General features: G+C 32.9%; 1 pseudogene; it reads right to left on the reverse strand.

Moving 5' to 3' along the window:
• Positions 1 to 5,343: 5,343 nt before the first annotated feature.
• On the reverse strand, positions 5,344 to 5,736 carry LOC108532786 (PEST proteolytic signal-containing nuclear protein pseudogene; annotated as a pseudogene).
• Between the last annotated feature and the right edge of the window lie 1,189 nt (positions 5,737 to 6,925).

Genomic DNA, 6,925 nt, shown 5'->3' on the forward strand with positions numbered 1-6,925 from the left:
TCAATTTTTTTGTTTTAATGTAATGGAGAAGAAATACATAAAATGGAGAACAGTGTTTAAAAATTAATATTTATTGATTACTATATTTTTGACAACAGTGTAGTAGGTTGCTTTGAATCAGGCCTATTTATAAGCACAATTAAAAAAATCTGTGAAAGATTAACAACAATAAAAAAGCAACAACAATAACAAATTCTTAGATGGGAGAGAGGAGTTGGATACCAAGATCTCAGACAGGAGAAAAAAAAAAAAAAAAAAAAAAAAAAAAAAAAGAAACAAAGTATTTGATATTTAGCACTTCTGTTTCATTGAGTCAGTTGTGAGTTTGAAAGTTGAGAAGAAGCTGAGCAGAGCATTTTATAGTTTCATGGGCTGAAGGCACAGAAATTGTAGCTCAGGACTTATAAAAGTAGAGGTAACTAGGAATAGGCCCCAGGTTTTCAGCTGAGACTCTGAAGGACTACACAATTGGAATAAAATTCAGATAGAATGACTCTCACATGGAATAAAAACCAGCATCAAATCAGCTCCAAACTATTAACTGTGAGGAATTAAGGTAAAAATAGATAATAAAAACTACTAGAAACATTAAAAAATATTTAGTATTGCTAAACTTTTTTAAAATAAGTAATTACAATGGAAATTGGAAAATAGTTGGGATTAAGTGATAGTCAACATACTGTCTGTCAAAATTCATGGAATGCTAATAAGGAAGTGCTTAGAGTACAATCTATAGCTTTCAAAACATGGTAGAACATCAGAATGGTTGAAAAATACAATAATCTAAGTGTACATCTCAAAATCACAACAATGAAAAATTAAACTAAAAAACAAATAAATGATGATAATAGAGGCCAGAATTAATTAATAGATTGCAAACATAAAATAGAATCCAGAAAATCATAGTTGGTTCTTAGAAAGGAAGAAACACAATTGACAAACTACTGAAGAGACTATTAAGACAAAAGAAAAAAAAAGGAGGAAAACTGCACTATTTAAAAAAATTTTTGGCCAGGCCCAGTGGCTCACGCATGTAATCCCAGCAATTTGGGAGGCCGAAGCTGTTGGATCATGAGGTCAGGAGATCGAGACCATCCTGGCTAACACGGTGAAACCCCGTCTCTACTAAAAATACAAAAAATTAGCCGGGCGTCGCAGTGTGCGCCTATAGTCCCAGCTACTCAGGAGGCTGAGGCAGGAGTATGGCGTGAATCAAGGTGGCGAAACTTGCAGTGAGCTGAGATCGCGCCACACCACTGCGCTCCAGCCTGGGCGACAGAGCGAGACTATCTCAAAAAAAAAAAAAAAAAAAAAGAAAAAAATTTTTTCAAGTATAAAAAATGTACAAATTGTTTTTTTTTTTACTATTGATATGTATTAAGCAGCTCTGAATATAAGGGTTAACCATGCAATAAAATGTTCTTCAACTGCCATAAAAGTTATGAAGTAGTGAAAAATATGCCACTCAATTCAGGAACAAATTGGCAATGATCTTTTGTATTCAATATTGTGCTGGAGTTTGTAATTGGTGCAACATGATAAGAAAAACAAAGATGAAAATCTGCCAATTATTAAGCTTTTCTTTTTTTTTTTTTTTTTTTTTTTTTTTTCTGTAAGTACTAACCCTTTATTCTTCATTTTGTGATTCTGGGTTTGGGAGTAGGAAAACCACATTTCTAACTTGCCAGTCAGCTTCCTATAGGTTGTGCCAGTAAGAGAACCTATAAAGACAATGCAAGACTGAAGGAATACACAGGAACTTATATTCAGTTCTTTTCTATAAGCTTCTTGACTGCTTTTCTTACTCTAAGTATCAGGCTTGAAATGATTCTTCATTCCAGGAACAACATTTATTACTGATTCCAGTATGCAACTAATTTACAACTTTAAGTCCCAGACTAATTGTGCCCCACATCAGAGTCATAAGCAGCAAATGCAGCAAGTTCTGCTTTTCAGATATCTAGATCGATCTCAGCCCTATAGAGCACTCCTATGAACTTAGAGATATTAGAACCAGCTGAGTGGTGCCCATTCTGTAGAAACAGTTCCATGCAGCCTGTCTTCTAAGTTTTATAAATTCCACTTTGCTCCCTTGGCTGTAGGTACAGTAGGGTGAGGGTAGCTGCTGCTTCTCATTTGCTACCTATATAATACCTTAGTTTTCTTTTCTTTTCAGTTGCTTATGTAACAACTTTATATGTAATTAAAATGTATTAAGTTTTCTTTGTTCAAATAAGTGGTGCAGGTTCTGTATCTTCATTAGTCCCTGAGCTATTTAGAAATATTAAAACTAAATAAATAAAACATCAATATTCACAATGTTAATGAGTTTGTGCATAAAAATCCAAAATGGTCTGCAATCTCACTATAAGAATTAATGTATATTCACGTATTAGTAAAGTTGCTGGATACAAAGTTAAAATACAAAATCAAAACTTTAAAACATATAAATAAAACATCAAATACTTTGGAATAAATCTGAAAAAAGTGCTTATTTCTGTTACACAGGGAAAATTATTAAGATAAAATTTAGAAACTTTAAGTAAAGGAAAAGTTATACCACATTCATGGATTGGAGCATTGTAGTAATAGTTATATATTATTGCGTCTTCTTTAAAATTGGGTTTGACTTTTAGGATTTTATGATGCTTTAAATCATATGGGTTGTGAGTGATGGGTAGGTGTTAGATTCAGTTCTTGCTTATCCATTCATGCATATAGCTTATGTGAAACATTGACCAATGCCCAAGTCCACATACTCCATTCATGCCTGGAAGCTCTGTGGTTCTTTATTGTGCAGTTCACTAAGCAGTCAATCATGCTGCAACTGTGTCTAGTTATTTTCAGGCAGTAATGCATGGAATCAGAATACTGATGCCCTCTCCTTTGTTGACCCAGAGACATCTTGTTTTTTTTTTTTTTTTTTTTTTTTGCTTGTTTGTTTGTTTGTTTTTGAGTTTGACAAATTTATTGGTACTTTAGTAAAGACATTCATCTCAGTCATTTCTCTCTCCCAGCTTCACCTTAGGTTAATATTTCATTTGGGTCAAGAAAGTAATATGTAGGAGATGTATGTTATTTTAACAAACAGGAAAACGGACAAAAAATGGATAGTTTGCCTACATTAAAGTAAGTGAAATTCATGTATCTTGATATAATTAAATCATGTAAGAACGAAGAGTTCTATATACATTTCCATCATTTTACTTGGGCTTATTCTAAACTTAAATGCTAGTGAACAAAATGTTAGGAATATACACAGGCTGCTTCTCTGGAGTTATTACCAACTAAAAGACCTCAGCAAGCAGTTACCACCAATAAAACAATCTGAAGCTGCCTCCAAATATAATATTGTAGGAGTTTTCAAGGAAATTTTTATACTGTATGCTTCTTTTGTCTGTGACTATGCTTTTAAAGATGTGTTTAACTGTCACATTTNTCTGTAATGCTATAGAACTCGGTGCTGAGCTAGGCAGACACTAGTAATTCAGAATTTTAAATCCCCCATTACTTTGGTCAACAATACGAACAAGAGCAACACTTGACATTTGTCTTAACTTTAAAAACAAAAACCAGTAAGCAACAATTAAATGGAATAGAAAGTAAACACACTATTGAGTTTGACAAATTTATTGGTACTTTAGTAAAGACATTCATCTCAGTCATTTCTCTCTCCCAGCTTGACCTTAGGTTAATATTTCATTTGGGTCAAGAAAATAATACGTAGGAGAGGTATGTTATTTTAACAAATAGGAAAATGGACAAAAAAAGGATAGTTTGCCTACATTAAAGTAAGTTAAATTCATGTATCTTGATATAATTAAATCATGTAAGAACGAAGAGTTCTATATACATTTCCATCGTTTTACTTGGGCTTATTCTAAACTTAAATGCTAGTGAACAAAATGTTAGGAATATACACAGGCTGCTTCTCTGGAGTTATTACCAACTAAAAGACCTCAGCAAGCAGTTACCACCAATAAAACAATCTGAAGCTGCCTCCAAATATAATATTGTAGGAGTTTTCAAGGAAATTTTTATACTGTATGCTTCTTTTGTCTGTGACTATGCTATTAAAGATGTGTTTAACTGTCACATTTTAAAAAAAGTTCATATACAACACAAAAATACAAAACAAACACCCTACAATACAAAAATCTAGCAAAGTACACGTGGTGAGATTCCAAAAAATGTTTGAAGATGCATTTTCTTTCCTTCAATTTCAATATCTAAAATGTGCTTTTTCAGAGGTCAATATGTACACATGTAACATAAACCATACAATTTTACTAGTAAGAAAGCCGCTAGTTAAGTTCAATTCAAATTGGAGTTCACAGGCTGGTAATTTAAATCCTTAGACAAGGTTACAGAAAGTGCATCTTCTTGTTTTCCATCTTCATACAATGTTATTATTATTATTATTTTTGGTGTTTATAGCTTTTAAAAACTAAAAAGAGCCAAATACTTAAGCAATATGTACATTTAAATTTTTGGTGGTGGTTTGTGTTTTAAAAGAAACAGCTTCCTTATGATTTGTCAAGTTCTGGTGGAAATGCTTACAGGAACTAGCTAATATACAAAAAAACAAGAGAAGCACATTCAAAATACTGATTTACTTTGGTAGCAAATGGTTTTTCTTTGAAGACTAATGAAGATAGACAAGACCCACTAAGGTGAAATGGGCTATTTCAAATATTCAACAGTTTACATTTAAAAAAAAATTATTTTAAGAACTAAGCATCTGTATCCACTGATAGCAATGCAATACCTAGTTTATGATGACTTGAAACAAAACAAATGTCCATAAGGAAAAAAGCTGTATTTTATCTAAATTTACTTTCAGTGAATAGTTCAGTAACATTTTCCTCCCAATACAATACTCCTTCTCTCTATAAGGCTGTTCCTGGGAGCCAGACAAGTTTAGGTAATAAGGTAGTTAAGAGAGTAACTGCTTGCAGTTTTAAATAGACTAACTTTTTGCTTCCCTCTTAATGTGCTAATAGTTGTGTCTAAATAAATATGCAATTCTTAAAAGGTACCGTTTCCAATTTCTTTATTATCTGTAAACTTTGGAAACTAATCACATGAAACTACAAAATTAGCAAATGTCTTGAAATCTGTATATAAAACATAAATTACCTCTAATTTCAATCTCTCATTTATTAGTGTACCACTCAATCTTTTAAAAAATTAAAAAGAAAAAAGCAGCTCCAAAGATAGTCTTATACCATTCTTTAAAAAAGGAAACTGTTCCTTTTAACTTTACACGCACCCCACACCCCAATTTCAAAACATCATTTAATTGTCTTGGTGATGGACATTTCCAAGATGAGATTTTATATTTCACTCCCACAGCTTCTGGTTATCAGAAAACCCATGTTTTCCTTTATTGAAGGAGTTTGGTCCAGCTGATGTTGGTATATCCCTTCCAATATTATTCATCCTCATCTTTGCTTCTGGAGGCATTTCCTCTGGTTCACTATCTTCATCTTCATTAAAAGCTGCTGCTACTATGGCAAATCCAAACTTGGAGATCTTTGTAGGCTTTGTTGGGAAGTTGGCAGCTGCTTCTTCAGCTGATCGCTTCTCAGCGCTGCGACTGGAACTTTCCTCTCCATTACTGGAAGAAACAGTCTTAGTTTTCACAGGTTTTTCTGCTTCTTCTTCAGGTCTTCCGGCGGCTCCAGCTCGCTGCGACTTTTCAGGCTTCTCCTCTCCCGCCTTCCCGTCCCCCATTTTCGCTTGTTTGTTTTTTCCCTTGTTTGTTTTTTCCTCTCAGTACCCTAACCCGGAAAAATTTCTTTTAAACTGTGAGAGGCAATCTCTCTCCCCTCAAAGCAGTCTGCCTAATCTAGAAATACTCTGTTTTGTATTTTTCTCACATATTCTTTTCAACACTGTAAGACATACTTCCTGTCAAAAAAAAGTCTCCCTAGGACAAGGAAGCTCAGAATCTACTACCTGTTAGAAGGTGGCCAAGAAATTTGGAAAAATGCAAGAGTAAGAAAAAACGTTGCAATAAAACTATTATAAAATACACACAGATTGAGAGTTTTATGATTACGTTTAAACTTTTTGAGAGTTATAACATACTTTTATTTTTAATCTCCCTGAGATATCTTGTGCATGAAAATAAAAGATTGTTAGGATATTGTGAGCAATGCAGTTCACACATCTATTCTAATTGTAAGAATCCTTGGTTTCATTTCTACCAAAACATTCAAAGGGACAAAGATCTTTAAATAAATACAGTTTGAAAGGTTTTCTCGTCTCTCTCAAATTCAGCAACTTCTTATAAAAGAACTGAAATGCCTAAATATTTTATTATATCTGTGATTAAAGAGAATTTTATTTATTCTGGATGTCTAGAATGAGACTGTGTGGAAGTCATTCCAAGATTTTTGCTACAGAGATAAGGCAAAATGTAATGAAAGGAGTACAGATAATTTAAAAAAAATACAAATGTATTAAACACAGAGGCTATGGCTCAACGAAATATTCATGATTTGTTGACAATATAATTAGCGTATCATAATAGTCATTATTTAATAAATTACTTCTTTTCTTAAGCAAATTGACTTTAGTTGATGTACTTCAGCATTTTTCTTATTTCACTATTAAGAGAATGAGATTTTCTTACTGACTTTTGAAAAAGAAAACAGAAAAAAGAGAAACAAAACCAGTACTGGTCAGCTAGAGAAAGAATGTCAATCTTAGGATAATGCTGTTTTGTTTTGCTTTTTTTTTCTTTTAAGCCTCACAAGAAGTCAAAATAAAAACTCATACAGGGGAAAAGAAGAAGTCAAATTGTCCCTGTTTGCAGATGACATGATTGTATATTTAGAAAACCCCATTGTCTCAGCCCAAAATCTCCTTAAGCTGATAAGCAACTTCAGCAAAGTCTCAGGATACAAAATTAATGTGC

The sequence above is a fragment of the Rhinopithecus bieti genome, unplaced genomic scaffold (genome assembly GCF_001698545.2).
Source record: "Rhinopithecus bieti isolate Rb0 unplaced genomic scaffold, ASM169854v2 scaffold_11040, whole genome shotgun sequence".
Taxonomy (NCBI): Eukaryota; Metazoa; Chordata; class Mammalia; order Primates; family Cercopithecidae; genus Rhinopithecus; species Rhinopithecus bieti.